The sequence below is a fragment of the Vulpes lagopus genome, chromosome 8 (genome assembly GCF_018345385.1).
Source record: "Vulpes lagopus strain Blue_001 chromosome 8, ASM1834538v1, whole genome shotgun sequence".
Taxonomy (NCBI): Eukaryota; Metazoa; Chordata; class Mammalia; order Carnivora; family Canidae; genus Vulpes; species Vulpes lagopus.
This window is the reverse complement of record NC_054831.1, coordinates 123,416,637-123,433,900: the sequence shown is the minus strand read 5'-3', so window position 1 is coordinate 123,433,900 and position 17,264 is coordinate 123,416,637. Positions and strand designations below refer to the sequence as shown.

The 17,264-nt window shown below is 56.7% G+C and overlaps 1 long non-coding RNA gene across 2 annotated transcripts; it reads right to left on the bottom strand.

The window, feature by feature from the left end:
• Positions 1–6,844: 6,844 nt before the first annotated feature.
• Positions 6,845–17,227, bottom strand: LOC121496644. Of its 2 annotated transcripts, none has more exons than XR_005989290.1 (4): positions 17,090–17,227; positions 16,944–17,004; positions 16,300–16,373; positions 6,845–6,977 (listed from the first exon to the last, which is right to left on the bottom strand). It is a non-coding gene; the product is annotated as an uncharacterized LOC121496644 (long non-coding RNA). The 2 variants fall into 2 exon arrangements; XR_005989289.1 differs by lacking the exon at positions 6,845–6,977 and adding an exon at positions 11,140–13,007.
• Positions 17,228–17,264: the final 37 nt, after the last annotated feature.

Here is a 17,264-nt window from a genome sequence, read left to right as displayed (position 1 = left end):
AGTTTAACAACTGTGTTAGGAGGTGGGTGGTCCTAGGCCCATTTTCAAGATGAGACAACGGAGGGTCAGGGAGGGTGAGTGAATTGACCAAATCTTCCAGCTGATAAGGAGCAAACCTGGGATTCAAACCCCAGTCTGTGTGACTCCAGTGCTGCTTTATTTCCACAGCACTAACCACTCTGGAGTGAAGGACAAAGCCAAGCTGTGCTGCCCATGGGAGAGATGAGAGCTGCCGGCCTTTGGGTGTCTCCCTGGGCAGAGTAGCAGAGCCTGGGCGACACGAGGCACCTAAAGCAGAGGCCATCTTCCAGACTGCTCCAAACACATCCTTACTGCCCCTAACTAGGAAGCTGCTCTTTGGGGCTGCTGCTCTGGACATGCCCAGTTGAGGTCTTGGAAGGGCAGATATCCCATCAGTGCCCTGGGTTGCCCCCAGTAGACATGGCCCAGCCTGTGGCAAGCAAGGAAGGGGTGGCCAGAGTAGAGCTTTAGGGTCTCAGAGAGGCAAGGTTTCCTGTGGGGGTGGACTCTGTGTTGCTGGTGGTGAATGGCAGCCTCAGAGGTGCCGGGAAGGGGAACACATCTCCAGGACACTGGCAGCACCTGCACACGTTAGCTAGTTGAAGCTGCTGCACAGTGACTGCGCTAGTAGGCATTATAGGCCCATTTTAGAGACAATGAAATTGAGACTCACAGAGCTTACGTGACCTGCCAGCCTGCCACAGATGGTAAGAGGCAGGCCTGGCATTCAAAGCCTGTGTGTTCTCCACTGTCCAGGCATGGCTCTGCCTCTGTGTGGGTCACTTGGGACATTTGGACATACCCTGCTTGCTTAGGAGCTGAGCTGAGCACCCAGCACATAGGTGCTGGATCAGGTTGGCGCCTTTGCTTCCAGCCAGGACAGATGTGAGCTGTGTCACAAGTCCCGGTTGCCAAGCAACAATTCTGATTGCACCTGCTGAGCTCCCGCATGGGGTGGGACCTCGAGGGCCTGTCCTGATCTCTTTGCAGCCCAGGGGTTGTGGGTCACCGTGCCCTGGAGAGCCGGGCACGAGGTAGGTTCGCATCACACCAGGGGCACGTTGGAAGTCCAAGCTGAGGAAGCCAGCAAGGGAGAGTACAGAGGTTGGAGACTGCTCTCGTTTCCCTGAGCTCTGGGCCACCAGGGCCTGTGTTTGAGACGCCTGTGACCCCAGGGCCCAGCGTGCACCTGGCACAGGGCGGCCATCAGTGACTGAAGTTAGCTGAGAACCCACCGAGAGCACCCAGGTCAGTAGGCAAGACCAGCCTCTGTGGCACAATGGTCCCCTTTGCAGGGCATGTGTCCTGGGGGCAAACCCATCCTATGGCAAACTCCCCCGGTTCCCCTGGGCTTGGTGCTCTAGGTCTCCGCCACACGGCCCAGCCAGGTTCGGTAAAACGTGTGGTCTTACTTCTCTGCCCTGACCAAAGATCTTGGTTTTCAAAATGCCTTTATTTTTTTATTTTTTAAAAAATTATTTATTTATTTATTCATGAGAGACACACAGAGGCAGAGACACAGGCAGAGGGAGAAGCAGGCTCCATGCAGGGAGCCCGATGTGGGACTCGATCCCGGGACCCCAAGATCATGCCCTAGGCCGTAGGCGGGCACCAAACCACTGAGCCTCCACCCCCCAGGGACCCCCTCAAAATGTCTTTAAAGCAGGATTCTAGAATGTTAGTGTCAGAAGAGCCCCTAGTGGTCCTGGGCCCACCCACCGTCTACAGCTGGGACGCTGAGGCCCCGGGGGACAGGACGCCCCCAGGCTGTGTGGGCAGGTGAGCGGGGCCGCGATTGCAGCCATCGTCTTCTCCACGGCCCGTGCTCGGTCCTCCACCCAGACGGAGGGAAAGCGAAGTCCCTTCCCCGCACTTGCTGCAAAGGGCCAGGAGCTTGGGGTCCGAGGGCTCGTGGGAAGCGGGAAGGATTGCAAGAAGGGCTGGAGAAGGGGTCTGGTGAGCCCCAGGCGCAGAACGACCGTCAGCTCATCATCTGCCTCGAGCCCCCTCCTCGGGCCTGGAAGGACCGAGAGCAGCTGTGCCACTAAGCTGCGCACCCGACTTCCTAGGCTGGGCCTGGGTTTCCTCCCGGGTAAGTAGGACGATGCCGGTAGAGTCCAAGCCGGGGCGCCGGGAGGAGCGGATGAGCTAACAGACACTTCATATCCGGAAGGTGCCCAAAACCCCAGCCACGGGGGACGCTCGGGTCCTGGTCACCGTGACGGCTGCTCTGTGGGCGGGGCGGGGCCAGGCAGGCGTGGGACCGGCTTCACCCCCAGGGAGAGGCCACACCCCCTTTCCCGGTGGCAAAGTTTGGGAGGAGATGAGTCCTGATGCCGCTCCAGCGCACACTCCGGCTTGTCCCCACCTCAAAGTGTGCCCTCTGGGAAAACTCCGGAGACGTTCTTGTCCATTTGGGATTCGGTCAAGGAAGCATTCCACCTCAGCAGTTTTGAGTAGGAAATAAATCCCTTAAAAAAAGAGATTCAGTTCCCAGAACTACTGGCAGAGCTAGGGGAGGGAAGGGGGGCCCTGCAAAGCTTCGGGGACTCCGCGGAGGTTGGGGTTGAGGGATCGCGGGGCCCACGCTCCTACAGCTCCCATGTGACCAGGCCTCATAGGCAGAGGCTGCTGGGGAGTCTGCCCACAGGGAGGTGGGAATGTGGTTTATAGGCCTCCAGCCCTGAGACACAAGAGGACACGGAAGAGAAGGGCCACCAGACCCTCTGGATGCCCCACCCCGCACTCCGGTGGGGGGCAGGGGACAGTCCAGAGCAAACCTCCCTGCCACACCCACCACCTGCCAGGTCGCATCCTAATCCTCAGGAGAGCCCTGAGAGGCAAAGTGACCTGATAAATGACAGAACCGGGACTGTGCCCCAGGGCTGTCTGGGGAGGAGCCCGCCCTCGGAGCTTTCAGGGATCAAGGCTTATTCCTTTCACACACACTGACTGATCACCCACCATATGCCAGGCAGGGTTCTAGGTGGTTGGAACATGGCAGGAAACGATGACAAACGTCCCATCCTCGTGGAGCTGACATTCCGCTACGGGAGAGGGGATACTGAGACATCCTCCCCCCGCCCGTGCTGAGTGCCATGAAGGAAAAAAAGCCTGGGGAGGTGGGGAGGGGACAGAGCTACACGGTGGGCGGTGCTGCTGTACGCAGGCGGGCAGGGACCCCACAGGAAGGAGGGAGCCGGACACAGGGCTCGGAGGAAAGAGTGTCAGCGTCGAAGCAAGTGCAAAACCCCGAGGCCGGCAGATGCCTGGGATGCGGCGGGACCAGGAGGGGCAGGATCAGAGGCGGGAGAGCAGAGCTGGGAAGCGAGGTCTGAGAGCAGGTCTGAGAGCTCGGCCACGGCGGAGGCCTTGGACTGGCTTCTGAGCAAGACGGTCAGAAGGTTCTGTGCGGAGAGAGCCAGCCTGCAGAGAGATGGGGGGACGGGGGACGCACAGACCTGGGGGCAAGAAGGGAACCGCAGTCCTCGAGGTCGGCCCGAGAGAAGCAGGCTCGGGGCTAGGAAAGTGCAAGCGGAAGCCTGGAAAGGGAACAGCATTTCCTCCCTCTCTGGTTTCCAGCAGGAGGACACCACCGTGCGCCTGGTCAGGGACCCAGATCTGTGCGTCAGTGACACTGCGGGTTGCCGCGGGTCTGGGTCCTGAGTTGGTGCGTCCTGACCTGATGGGCGGGGCTTGCATCTCTAAGTCCCTGCCAGCCACTGGGCTGTGGTGCAGCGAGCGTCTCAAGGCGCACGGTGTCCTGACCTGGGGTGTGCGGAGCGAGTGCATGTTGGCTCAGCGGGTCTGCGTGTGTGTGTGTGTGTGCGTGTGTGTGTGTGTGTGTGTGCGCGCGCGTCCCAGGGGCACATCCCTGAACAGGAGCCTGGGAAGGTGGGAGTTCAGGGGTGAGCACGCAAGTGTATTCCTTTGTGCATATGTGTGGATCCCTGCTTGTCTGTAGGGGGCAGCAGTGGGGAAGGTCTCGGATTTGGGCTCAGTCACTGGGACCCCCCCTTGCTTGGCATTCCACAGAGCTCAGCTCTAGTTTTTATAGTGAAGCAAAACAGGTGGCCCCTGGGACCCCGCAGAGTGTATGTGTGCTTCTTGGGGACTTGAGGGTCTGTCCCCTGGGGGTCTCTGACAGCTGAAGCAGGGAGGACTCCCAGCCACAGTGATTTAAACCCAGAGACCCCCTCGCTCCGCGGTGACCCCATTGGATCAGGGCTCTCTCCACCTAGTGAGGAAGATGGTGTGCTGTTGGGGCCCTGCCAGCCTACAGAAACAGCCAGATTCCTGAGCCTGAGCCTTCAGGAGAAGCCTGGTCTTTAGTACCGTGGAAAGGGCCCAGAGTCAGAGGGACCTGGGTTCAAACCCCATTTCTTTTCCATTTATTTACTTATTTTAACATTTATTTATTTGAGAGAGAGAATACACAGAGGGGGGAGGACCAGAGGGAGAGGGAAAAGCAGACTCTCCGCTGAGCAGGGACCCTGACATGGGGCTCCATCCCAGGATCCTGGGATCATGACCTGAGCTGAAGGCAGATGCTCCACTGACTGAGCCATCCAGGCGCCCCTCAAACCCATTTCTGCCACTTCCTACTTCATGCCCTCGGTCAGTGACCCCATCTGCAGATTAAGGGGGGGGACCCACCTCCTGGTGTTATTCTGGAGCTTAAGTGAGCATCACTGTGTGCCAGGCACTGTGCTAGGAGCTTCCCATGGAGCACCTCATTTGGTCCTTACACTAATCCTCTGCAATGGCTACTGTCCCCATTTTACAGAAGAGGAAACTGAGGCCCGGGGAGGTGAAGTTATTTGTCCTGTCACTCCGCTGGGAATGGGCAGAGCCAGGGTTCGGGCCGGGAAGTCTGGCTGTAAAGGCAACAGTGTGAGACGATGAGTAGAAAGCAGGGTGCCTGACTCCTGGTCGGTGTTTGGTCAATGGTGTTACTATTGTTGCCAAATGGCTACTCAGGATCCAATTGCTGACCCCGAAGGAAAGCTCCAGACTCTCTTTTCTCATTTTAAATTTAAAGAGGGGAGTGGAAAAGCACCAGACCCGGGGGACCACAGTTCCGATCCCAGCTCCATGACTCCTGGGCTGTGTGACCTTGTACTGGTCACTTCCCCTCCCCGAGCCTCCATGTGTCCTCAGCTGACACGAGGACACTCACCCTGGCCCGCCTGTCAGGATCAGATGTGCACAAAAGAGCCTCGCATCCCGTTATGAGTTGACGTGCGTCCTCCCAGAAAGATACGTGGAAGCTCCAACCCCACTCCAGATTGTGGCCTGATCGGGAGCTAGAGTCTTCACAGAAGTAATCGAATTTAAACAAGGTCACGTGGGTGGGCTCTGATCGACTGTGACTGACATGAAAGGGGCATCTGGACAGGACAGGACAGGCACAAAGGACTGAGGGAGGAGCCCCGGGGACAGCGCCGCATGACGACCGGAGCCGTGATGCCATGTCCTGGGGACCTCCAGGGCAGTCACCATCCTTCCCCTGCAGGCGACAGAGGGAGCACGGTCTTCTGGCCTCCGGAACCGTGGGACAATACATTTCTGTTCTAAGTAACTGAGTTTGCGGTACTTTGCTAGAGCACCCCGGGAGCATCCACAGTGACCGCTGTGTCTAGCTGTCACATGCCTTCTGTTTTCGTCTCAGGATCACACAGCCTACCCCCCTCCCTCGACCTATCCCCTGTCTCGAGGTGCCATCCATGGTGACACATCAAGTGAGTGCAGTGTCGGGACTCGAACCCAGGTCAGTGTTGCTCTGCCTGCAGCCGAGCCGGGGCCGGGTACGCCCGGAACAGCCCAGGAGCCAGGGCCCCGCTCCTCAGCTTTGCTCTGCGGACTCTTCCAGCTTCCTCTGCACCCCCGCCTGCCTCCAGGGCTGTTGGGTCTCAAGGCCTGGGCCATGTGGCGCTTGGAGGGGGACATGGCAGTTAGTGGCTCACTGGGGTCCTGGGTTCCAGGCCTTGAGCAAAACACTGCCCTCCTTCCTGAGCCTGATTCTTTGTCTGTGGAACAGGACCAGGTGGATCTCTGCCTTCCCTGCAGGGACGTTGTGAGATCAGGTGCGGAGGGAGCTCGCAGGTGCGGGGGCTGCACCTGGGCAGGGCCTGGAGGTGGAGGATGTACAGTCCCGCCTGAGGCCACCAGGGCACCAGTGTGTCCCCACACTGGCCAATTGCTCTGGTCTAACCCACAGTGGGAAGGCAAGGGGGTGTCAGGTTTGGAAGATTCTGGAAGCTCTAATGCCCCCACCTCAGCTCTCAGTCCCCAGGGTTGCTATAGGGAAGGGAACATGGATTGGGATAATCCGTGGTCATGATTTATCAAGTACTTAGTCTGTGCCTTTTTTTTTTTAAGATTTTATTTATTTATTCATGAGAGACACACAGAGACAGAGAGAGAGGCAGAGACACAGGCAGAGGGAGAAGCATGCAGAAGCTCCATGCAGGGAGCCCGACATGGGACTCGATCCCAGGACTCCAGGATCACGCCCCGGGCTGAAGGCAGGGGCTCAACCGCTGGGCCACCCAGGGATCCTCTTATTTTTGTTTTAATGTAATTTCCACGACAGCTCTGCAGAGTAGGTGACGTTGGTCCCCTCCTACAGAGGAGGAGACAGGCTCAGAGAGATGAACTGACTTGCCTCGGGTCACGGAGGCAGGAAGGGCCAGGGTTTGAGGCCAGGCCCAACTCAGCACATGGACGCTGTCTCCCTGTCACCGGTGCCCTCACGCCAGCATCAGCCTGAAGTTTGACAGGAACTGGGCTGCGGCCCAGAGGAGGGATGAAACTTGTCTGAGGCCACACTGGAGACAGGGGCCACACGCAGGCCCGGGCCTTTCTTCCTCTTCAGAGAGCGGGGCTGAAGGGGCCACAGATGTCCATGTGCTTAGCACACCCCGATGAATGGGTCTGGAGCCTCAGTTGCCCCCCTGGTGTGGAGAAGACCATGTGGGGCCGTGAGGCAGAGGCCTTGGGGGGCTGGCCTGGGGCGCAGGCTGGAAGAGGGCCGGCTGGCAGGGTCCGGGCCAGGGCTCGGGGTCTTAGGACAGGCAGGGTGGCGCCCACGGGTGGCTCAGTCAGGGAGGCCTTGGCTGGGCAGGGGGACCCCAGGCCCGGGATTGTGGCCGTCGGTGATGTCCTGCGCGCCTGGGTCGGTGCCAGGCCGCCCACCCCACCCTCCCCGCAGTAGGCCCCGGGGCCACCCAGCCTCTGCTGCCCAAGAAAGAGCAGGAGAGAGAATGTCTCGAATGCTGTTTTATCGCAGTAAGTTTGTCGATTCAGCTCATTACATTTCATTAGAATTATTTAATTAGAATCTTAATAAAAGAGTAAAGCAGGAAGGAGGCTGAGGAGCGGAGGTGGGGAAATCCGTGCTGAGCGTGTGAAGTAGCCCGGCGGGGAGGGGGAGGCGGCAGGGCGGCGGGGACACCTGCCTGCAAAGTAGGGAAGGGACCAGTCGCGGGGGAGGGGCGCGCACTGGGCGCCAGGTCTGCCCTGAGGCCCGGGCATGTGGGGACCGGGGGCCACGCAGCACCCATTTCCTGCCTTCCAGGGAAACAGACCAGAAGCCAGTGCCAGGGGCTGGGACCCGGAGACAGAGGTCACTGTGCCAGCTGCAGAGAGAGTGTTAGCCCGGCGTGGGGTTAGAAAAGCTTTCCAGAACAGGGATGGCTTTGGCGACACCTGGACCTTGACTTGGAGTTGACAAGGAGGGGAAGGGCTCTAAGCAGGTTTGGAGAGAAGGCCATGAGCTCGAGGCTGCTGCGGGGAGGGCGGGCGGGCGGGGTGGAGTTCTGGAGCCAGGACCTGGAGCCGGGTAGCTGGTTCCCCATCCCAATGCCACCACTGTGGCCCCTGGCAAGTTATGCCATCCCCCTGAGCCTCGTTTTCCTCCTCTGTGGACGGGGCGACAATGGCACCTACCCCATAAAGGCTCCTCTGCGGTTAGATGAGCTGATGATACGTGTAAAGGACTCAGAACAGTGGCCGGTAGGCGCATGGCCAACGCTGTGTGCTTCGGCTGGTGGCATCGTTGCTGTCACCGTCCAAGGGGAGATGCCCAGTGGTGATGAGTTACACGAGTCTGGGCCGGACTAGCCCTGGTAGTGGCCAGTGAAGCCACGGGGTAGGGGGTGGGGGGCACCCTAAGACGATGTGGTGGGTACTTGTGCTCCCCATTCTCTCCTTTCCTCATTCCCCGAAGGACTCATTTTGTTCAGAGATCTGCCCTCCCCACAGCACATGCTCTTCAGGGCAGCTGACCCCACACTCCAGCTCCAGAGAGGGATCTGATGAGACTCAGCCGGCGGGGTCATAGCTGCCGCCTGGTGCTGGTGCCAGTGAGGCTGCAAAGCCAACCTGGTTCCACGGTCAGGGGAGAGAGATCCTCCCCCTCTCCCTCCTTGTGTCACTCCCCCTGTCCCTCTTTGGCACATACAGAAAGAAGCAGGTGGCCCCACTGCCACCCCTTAGGGGACCAGACCTAGCAGGAAGCCAGTTGTATGCCCGCATACCGCCTCTAACTTAGAGAAAGAAGGTGCTGATTTGTAGCATTTGCTGATTTCAATCGTGTAAATATCCCCTCTGTGGTCAATTTCTTTCTTTCTTTCTTTCTTTTTTTTTTTTTTTTTTGAGATTTTATTTATTTATTCATGAGAGACACAGAGAGAGACTCAGAGACACAGGCAGAGGGAGAAGCAGGCTCCATGCAGGGAGCCCGACATGGGACTAGATCCCAGGACTCCAGGATCACGCCCTGGGCCAAAGGCAGTCGCTAAACCGCTGCGCCACCGGGGATCCCTGTGGTCAGTCGCAGGGTGCCAACAGGGCCCCACCGAAGGCGGGTAGAGCGCACACAGCTCTTGCAAGCCAGCATAAGCCATCCGGCCCTGAGGAAGGTGGAGCTGCGAGAAAAGCAGTGGCACCTCTGTGGGCACCGGGTGCTGCGGGGAGCTGTGCCCCGCCCGGGGACCCACCTACCCTGGGTGTTCAGTTACTTGCAGCCAAATGCACCCCCACGGGCTGCAGGCTGCGGAGTGAGAAGCGAAGAGGACCCAGGAGCAGCCTTGACCTATCAGCATTAATGCAGCGGAGGAAGAGGAGGCTGGGAGCTCAGCCGCCAGCGTAAAGGATCACGTTTGCATTTAGTTTTCCTCCAACTTAATCCTGCTGCAGTAAAAGATAAGAGAATTTCTAGCTCAGCTGTAAAAAAGTTCCTAGGCTCCAGTCCATGCCTTGAGCCAAGAATTTAGGGATTAAAGCTGTTATTCTTTTAATTGTCCAATGTCATGGAAGCAGCCACCCGATCTTTAAAATCTTCGTGCCATTCATGTATTCAATGGCAGCAGCAATTCAGGCCCTCCAAGCTTTGCCTTCAATGGCACTTTTTTCCAGATGGCCACAGGCCATAATGTAATTCATTAATTTAATTTAATTAGCTGTTTCACCACTACATACCACAGCCTGCTAGACTCCCATCCCTGGATACTAACTGGATTTTCGCTACCTTCAGCCCCTGGCTAGACCAGATAATTATTTCCCCCATTTCCCTGAGCGTGTGTTGTCTGAAACCCACCCCCTCAGACCAATCTCCAAACCAGTCAGTTTCCCTGGTTGAAAACAATGGAAACTGACGCTCACTAATGGAAGCAGGACAGGAGCCTGTTGGAGGAGCCAAGGCGGCCCCGGGAAGGGCCGATGTGGCAGGCGGCTCGCAGCCCGGGGCGCATCAGGGGTTCCCTAGAGGACGTGTGCGCCTCTGGTGCCGCTGTCAGGGCCGCCACCGCTGGGCGTCACGGCCTGGGCCCAGCTGCTGTCCCACGTGCATGACCTCCACTGCCCTCTGCAGCCCCGCGGGCGTCCCTGAAGGCGGGGCAGCCTCCCTCCCGGCCCACCCCGCGAGGCTCAGCCTCCGCAATAGGAGGCCAGCTGCCTCCCTGGGAGGCTCACCCCAGGACCCAGTCCCACAAACAAGAAAAGGGTTTGCATGCTGAGCAGGGGGGATAAACCAGAAAGCCCCGCAGACAGCAGAGGCTGCCCTTGGCTAGGCACCGGGCTAACTTTTTTTTTTTAAGATTTTATTTATTTATTAGAGACAGAGAGAGAGAGAGAGAGGGAGAGAGAGAGGGAGAGAGAGAGGCAGAGACACAGGCAGAGGGAGAAGCAGGCTCCATGCAGGGAGCCCGACGCGGGACTCGATCCGGGGTCTCCAGGCTCACGCCCGGGGCCAAAGGTGACGCTAAACCGCTGCGCCCCCCAGGCTGCCCCCCGGGCTCACGTTTGCCTGCCTCTCCTCCTTGCGATCACTCGCAATTCTCTTTGGAAGGGCGTTACTTTTATCAACCACGTTGTACAGCTGGGGAACCGAGCTCGGAGTTTCTTCATCAGTAAGAAACCCAGACATTTTTTGGGGGGGCTGGGGTCCTGTGAGGACCAGGCTGTGCACCACGGATGCCAGCCGGCTCGGAGCCAGGCTTCCGGAGGGGTTGTCTGGAATTTAGGCCACCGCGGTCTTTGGGTCTCACGCAGGCAGCAAGAGCCTGTCCCGTCTGAGCCCTTCCTGATTCTAGACACTGCTGCTGTTGGCCTGCCTGGGCCAGGTCCTGGACCCGGGTGGCGCCATCCCGGGGACTGTGACAGACGCAGCTGAGCCATTGAGCTTGTCTCACAAAGCAAATGGCATATCCGGAGCACGTGTTTTCTGACAGGTGTCAGCACAGGGGCAGTCTGTCGTGAAGCTGGCACCCGCTGCTGTGTAAGCTGAGAGAGAGAGACCCTGCATTCTGAGTCCCTAAGCCTAGGAGTGGGAAGAGGACAGGGTACCTGAAAAATAGAAGGGGCGCCTGGGTGGCCCCGTTGGTGAAGCGTCCAACTCTTGATTTCAGCTCAGGTCATGATGTCAGGGCCGTGGGATCGAGCCCCACATTGGCCTTGGTGCTCAGCTCGCAGTCTGCTGGAGATTCTCTCTCTCTCTCTCTGCCCCTCCCCCTGCTTGCACTCTTTCTAAATAAAGAAATAAACCAACAAACAAATAACTACATCTTTAAAAAAAAAAAAAAAATAGAAGCCAGCCGGAGCCCAAGTATTGACACAGGGGCCTCCTGCTGGCGGCCCAGGTCTCTCCCACCAGACTAGGAGTTTCTGAATCTGAGGTCCCTCCTCAAACGGGGGGATCCTTCGAGGGGCATGCCACGTCTTTCAGCATATCAGGAGGTTGTGTGTGCAGGGCTGGACTGGGGCATCTAAGGGCGGGATGTCTCTTCCCTCAGACTAGGCAGGGCTGAGTGTTCTGAGAGGTCAGTCTGCTGCAAAGCCATCCAGACTGGAACCAACAGAACCGGATGGAACCCGATTACCTCCTCAAAGGGGAGACTGAGGCCCAGAGAGGGGCAGGGACCTCCTGAGTTCATCCTTCAGAGAGCAACTGACCAGGACAGTATCCCAGGACTCCCACCTCCCAGACAGGAGGAATTAGGGTGACAGCATGAGGTGGGGCCTCAGAAATGTAGAGCCAGGCAGGAGGAGGTGGCCCTGTGGGGCCCCAGGCTCTGCGCTGGGCCAACCCCACCCATTGGAAGTGCCTTCTGTTGTTCTGTCCTGTATGTTTGAGTCCTTGGCCAGGCTCCTGGGTGATTGCCTCATCCCACTGAGGCCAACAGATGTGCACAGCTGGAGGAGTGGCCGTCCGTGGAATCCAGCTCATCATGGGCCTGGGCCGCAGGACATGAAATCTGAGTTCTGGTCCTGGCTGCCACGTTTCCCTGGCTGTGTGGTCCCAGGCAGGGCCAAGGCCTCCCCAGGCCTCAGTGTCTTCTCTAATGGGGGAGGCTCTTCATTCTTTCCCCAGACGTTGACTGAAGACCCGTGATGTGTCCTGCTCTGTGCTGGGCCCCGGGCACGAGCCAGACCCAGTGGTCCCCACCTTCAAGGAGTATATGCTCCGTGGGGAGCTGACACTGAGCATCTGTAGCCAGTTTAATGAGCTCCCTGAGTATAAGGGTATTAACGGGAAATGGTTTCATTTTTCTCCAGTCACTGGCCCCAACTGTTCAGTGGCAGATCCCACGGTGTCACGGTCACACTGTTATTACACAGCCATCTGTTTGAGATCCTAATCCCAGGGGCAATTCAAAGCTTTCCCTTCCTTTGTCTCCCAATGACAGACTTGTGGGGCTTGGAGTGTGTGTGTGAGTGTGTGTGAGTGTGTGTGTGTGTGTGTGTGCAGCGTGGGTTCTCTGGTCTCTAGGATCTTGGAGCATCTGGGAGTACATAGTCTTGTTCTGGGATACTTCCCCCCCTTCCTTTATTTTCAAATTTAAATTTAAATTTTTATATTTTTTTAAGTTGTGGTCCAATATACATGACATAAAATGTATCATCTTAGCCACGTGTGAGTGTACAGCCCCGTAGCATTAAGCACACTCAGTGTTGTGGAGCCATCACCACTGTCCATCTCCAGAACGTTTTTGTCACCTCCAAATAAATGCACCTCCATTTTTAAATAACAGCAGTATTGAGATATATAATTCACATAACGTACAATTCACCCATTTAAAGTGCACACGTGGATGGGTTTTAGTATAGTCACAGGGTTGTGCCATCAGCATTACGATCTGCTTTCGAATATTTTCATCACCCGAAAAAGAAATCCCCTCTCCAGTAGAAACCCTCCACAGAAAGAAAGAAAGAAAGAAAGAAAGAAAGAAAGAAAGAAAGAAAAAGAAGAAAGAAAGAAAGAACGAAACCCTCCACCCCATCCTCCACTACTGGCCACCCAGCTTAGCCAACTGCCAATCTACATTCCATCTGTGGATTTGCCTGTTCTGGACGTTTCATATATATGGAATCGTACAATATGTGGCCTTTTGCATCTGACTTGTTTTGCTCAGCATAATGGTTTTGACGTGTGTTCGTGTTGTAGCAGGGGCTTCGTTCCCCCTCTCTGGTTTGGGTTGTTTTTTCTTTTTTTTAATTTGAGAAAGAAAGAGAGAGAGAGAGAGAAAGCATGAGCTGGGGGGTGCAGTGCCAGGACCCTGAGATCAAGACCTGAGCTGATGCAGACGCTTAACCAACTGAGCCACCCAGGTGCCCCACACCCCCATTTCTGTTTTAAAGGCATAGATGTAGTGGCTGAAGGACAGGGCTCAAGAGACACCATCTCCTTGTCCACCATGGCCAGGATCCTCCCTGTGAGGATCCCTCTGGCCACTGATGCCCTCAGCATGGCAGGTGTCTGGGTCCTGGCTCTCTGCTGGGCACCCGAGTGTGTACTTTGGGGGTCCTACGGGAGCCCTGGCCTCCACAGTCCCCCGATGTGGCTATCTAGCTCCTCCATCACCTCCTCTCCCAGCTCTTGCCTGCAACAGTCTGCTCCACGGTTCCTGTTTCAGAGCCCTTGAGTGGTAGAATGCCCTCCCGGACGGGGAACAAAAGTGGCACAAGCCCAGCTCCTTTCCGTGACATCTCCTGACCCCCAGCAAACGGCAGGTATGCAGGCTGTCCCATTGCCAGTTCTTTCCAACCTGCCGTTTCTCTCTGCTTCTTTCCTGTCCTGCTCAGGTGGGCCCAGAACAAGTCTACCAGCCAAGAGGGAGATGCCAACCTCGCCTCCTAGCAGGGACCTTCTTATGCCCATAATCATGTATGATGTTCCTGGGGCCTCTCCCACAGGCTTAGTTGGGAGGGGTCCCTGCTTGAAAAGGGAGATGCGAGCAGGGTGTCTGTCCTGCACCCTGCCCGTTCCTTCCCTTACACCACCTTCCCTGCACAGGGTGGGATATGAGCAGGGTGTTGGTGAGTCTCAGAGACAGAAGAGGCCAGGTTGGCAAGAGACGTAAGGGCTTTGGTGCTAGAAGGCCCGGGTTCTGGCCCCCGCACTGTCCCCCACTCGGCTGTGTGAGCCAGGATCAGACCCTCCCCTCTTGGACTGTCAGTTTCCTTGCTTGTCAAATACTCGCCCTTCTTTATTTTGTCTCCAGTTTACAGATGGCTCAGAGAGGGGAAGCAAGGCAGTGGCGCCCAGGCCCCCCAAATCCAGCCCAGGGCTCTTTTCTCTACACCTGGTCATCATCCTCCCAGGGGTCTGGGTAGGGCCAGTCCCAGAGGACTCCCGGGTTGATGCAGAGGCCCAGATTTGTGTAGGCTGGTGACACTGAGGCTCTCATAATAGGCTGGGGGGAGTGCAGCCTGAGCCACCTCCTCCTCCACGCACCCACCTCTGCGCCTTCCTGGGAGCTAACTCTGATTTCCCTGAGGCCCTGTCTGATCTGTGCAGACCGTTCCCCGCAAACACCAGACTTTAGCAGTGCCATGGCATCCCCAAGGGCCTCATACCTGGATCCCTTTCTCTCTCTCTCTCTCTCTCACACACACACACACACACACACACACACACACACGTATGCTTGCAAATGCTGGGCCGAGGGGGCTGAGAGGGAGGCGATGAGTTAGGGGATCTGGAGCACTGCACTGCAGCAGGGGTGGAGCTGCAGCTGGGCTGAGGGCAGGGTGTGTCTACCCTCACTCCCAACTGCGCTTCTCCTGCCTGTTCCCACCCTGGGCAGGCCTCGGCCTCCAGGCCTGCGAGGCTGGGCAGTCAGGCCTGACAGTCCTCAGCCATCTCAGACACAAGTTCACACCCCTGAGCCTCAGCCCAAGGCTTCACTCTGACTGTTTCCAGGCCAAGACCCAAAATCTGCCCCTAGGCTGAGCCTTGCCCCGACCTCCGTGTTGAACCCCGATCTTAGTCCCTAGACTGAGCGCTGGTCCTGGTTCCAGACTGGGCCCTGATCTTATTCTAAAACTGAACCCTGATCTTTTTTCCAAACTGTTCTTTGACTCCAGCTCCAAGCTGAGCTCTGGCCCAATTCCAGACCATTCCCTGACCCTGGTTCCAGGTTGAGTCCTTACTATAGATTAAGCTCTAGAGGGGATCCCTGGGTGGTTCAGCGGTTTAGCACCTGCCTTGGGCCCAGGGTGTGATCCCAGAGACCCGGGATTGAGTCCCACGTCGGGCTCCCTGCATGGAGCCTGCTTCTCCCTCTGCCTGTGACTCTGCCTCTCTCTCTCTTTCTCTCACTCTGTGTCTCTCATGAGTAAATAAATACAATATTTTATTAAAAAAAAAAAAAGATTAAGCTCTAAACCTAATCCCCAACTAACTCTTGGCTCTGGTCAGAAATTCAATCATTATCCAGCCCTAACTTCAGTCCTGACCTCTGTCCTTGGCTGAACTGTGACCGTGACCACAGACCGATCTCGAATTTCCAAACAAAGTCAACCCTTGACCGGAAACCTAACCCAGGCGGGACCTAGGATCCCTTCAGACGGCAGGATCTGTGCTGGAACTAGAGGGTGTATTAGCGTTTCACTGAGCAGAGATGTGGGGCCTGTGTGTGCAGGTACGGAGGGGAGAACAAAGAATGACGGTGGCCATCTCAGAGATGAGAAAAGGGTGGCGAGGATTGGCCTCCAGATGGGAGTGGGGTATGGGAGGCCTCTGGGATCAGGATCCACGGCTCCGATTCTAATCTGGGCTCTATCATTTGTCACCACCTTATTTCAGGTGAGTCCCCTGGCCTCAGCGAAGTTGTTTCTTGGTCTTACAATGGACTCACTGTTTTTCTCAAGGGTTATGTAGTTTGCTTTAACCCTGTTCTCCATCTTGTCCTTAGGTCCCCCTTGCCTGAACAGCTATTCTTTCCTTGCTCACCCCTGCATCCCCAAGGTGCCCCCTCCTCTAGGAAGTCTTCCTGAAGCTCCTTGTGGTGGACATGAGATGCACCATGAGGATCGCCCTCCAGTGAAAGGCTTGGCATCCTTGGGTCTCATGTGCTACCTGCAGACAGCCTGCGTCCTTGGGCCACCACCCTATTCAGGGCTGCCTGTGTCTGACAACTGCTCAATGACCACTGTCAGGGAAGAGGATCAAAGAACTCCTCCCAGCCATCCCAACCAACTCAGGACAAGTCTGAAGGAATGTCCTCCCTCCAGTGCTTCCCTAGGGGCAGCTGAGGTCCATGGACCAGTACTGAGGTCTCCCCTTCCTGCCTCCAGTTTCCTTTCCCTCCCAGAACATTCCCTAATAAGCACCTACGTGCTTATTTAGCCTCCGTCTAAACTGCCTCCAGAGAATCCAGCCTGTGACACTCCCAGGAAGTCTGGTCATCTCCTTTGACCAGACTGAGTCCTAAATTACTCCCAGGGAACCTGGTCATCTCCTTTGTAAAGCTCAGAATAACTTAGGGCACTCACCTGTTTCCTGTCTCCTTCCACTAGAGTTGTCTTGCAAGGGGGCACGGACACAGCACCAGCATCACTTGCGCAGGCTGAGATCACCAGGGAAGAACCGAGAGGCAGAGAAGTGATTTCACATCAGCAGCCCCTCAAACTCTCAGCATCCTCAGCGTGGTCCTCACCATGGCCAGTGTTCCAGCAGAGAGGGGCCCACCACAGCCAGTGGGCTGGACGTTGCAACAATCTCCAGAAGAAAGGACGTACCCCACACAGTTGGGTCAAGAGGGGGGAGTGGGCAGGCAATTTCTTTAAGTCACAAGAAATATGTCAAGGGATGTGTGGATGGGAGCTGCACCCCAAGGACTCGGGGAGAGCCCCGAAGGTCTCGGCACGCGGGAGCACTGATATTGCCAAAGCTGATGTTGGCTGCTCCTGACGGACTGGCCTGGTCCAGCCACGCCAGCTCTCTGCTAAGCTACCAAAAGGGAGAGGGAAGGTGGACCCCGCCAGAGCCCCCCAGACTTGTTTCTCATCAACGATCCATGCCTCGTGGGGGTAGAAGCGGAGTCTGTCTTGTTCCCTGCTCACTAAATTGTCTGTGTGCCATATGGATAAATAAGCACATGGATCAATAAATAGGGACAGAAAAGCAATTTACAAACCTGAAGCATCATGCAAAGTAGAGGATAATTGAGGGGAAAATGCTTCTTCCAGGAGTTATTTCTTAGGAAGGGCAAAAAAAAAAAAAAGTCTATTAATAGACCCGATTAATAAACATTCAGTCAAGGTAAATGTTAACAGGAAGTACCTGCACAAATGTTGGCGGCCTCTCCGGCAGGGCTCAGGGCAGGCTGACGTGCAGGAAGGCATCCTTCTGTTTGCTCAAGGCAGCCTCATTCCTCGGGCAGCGGCTCCCCAAGTCGCAGAGTGGGGGCCACAGTCCGGGCTTCCTGGAGGCTCACGCTGCTCCAGCTGCTCCTGCC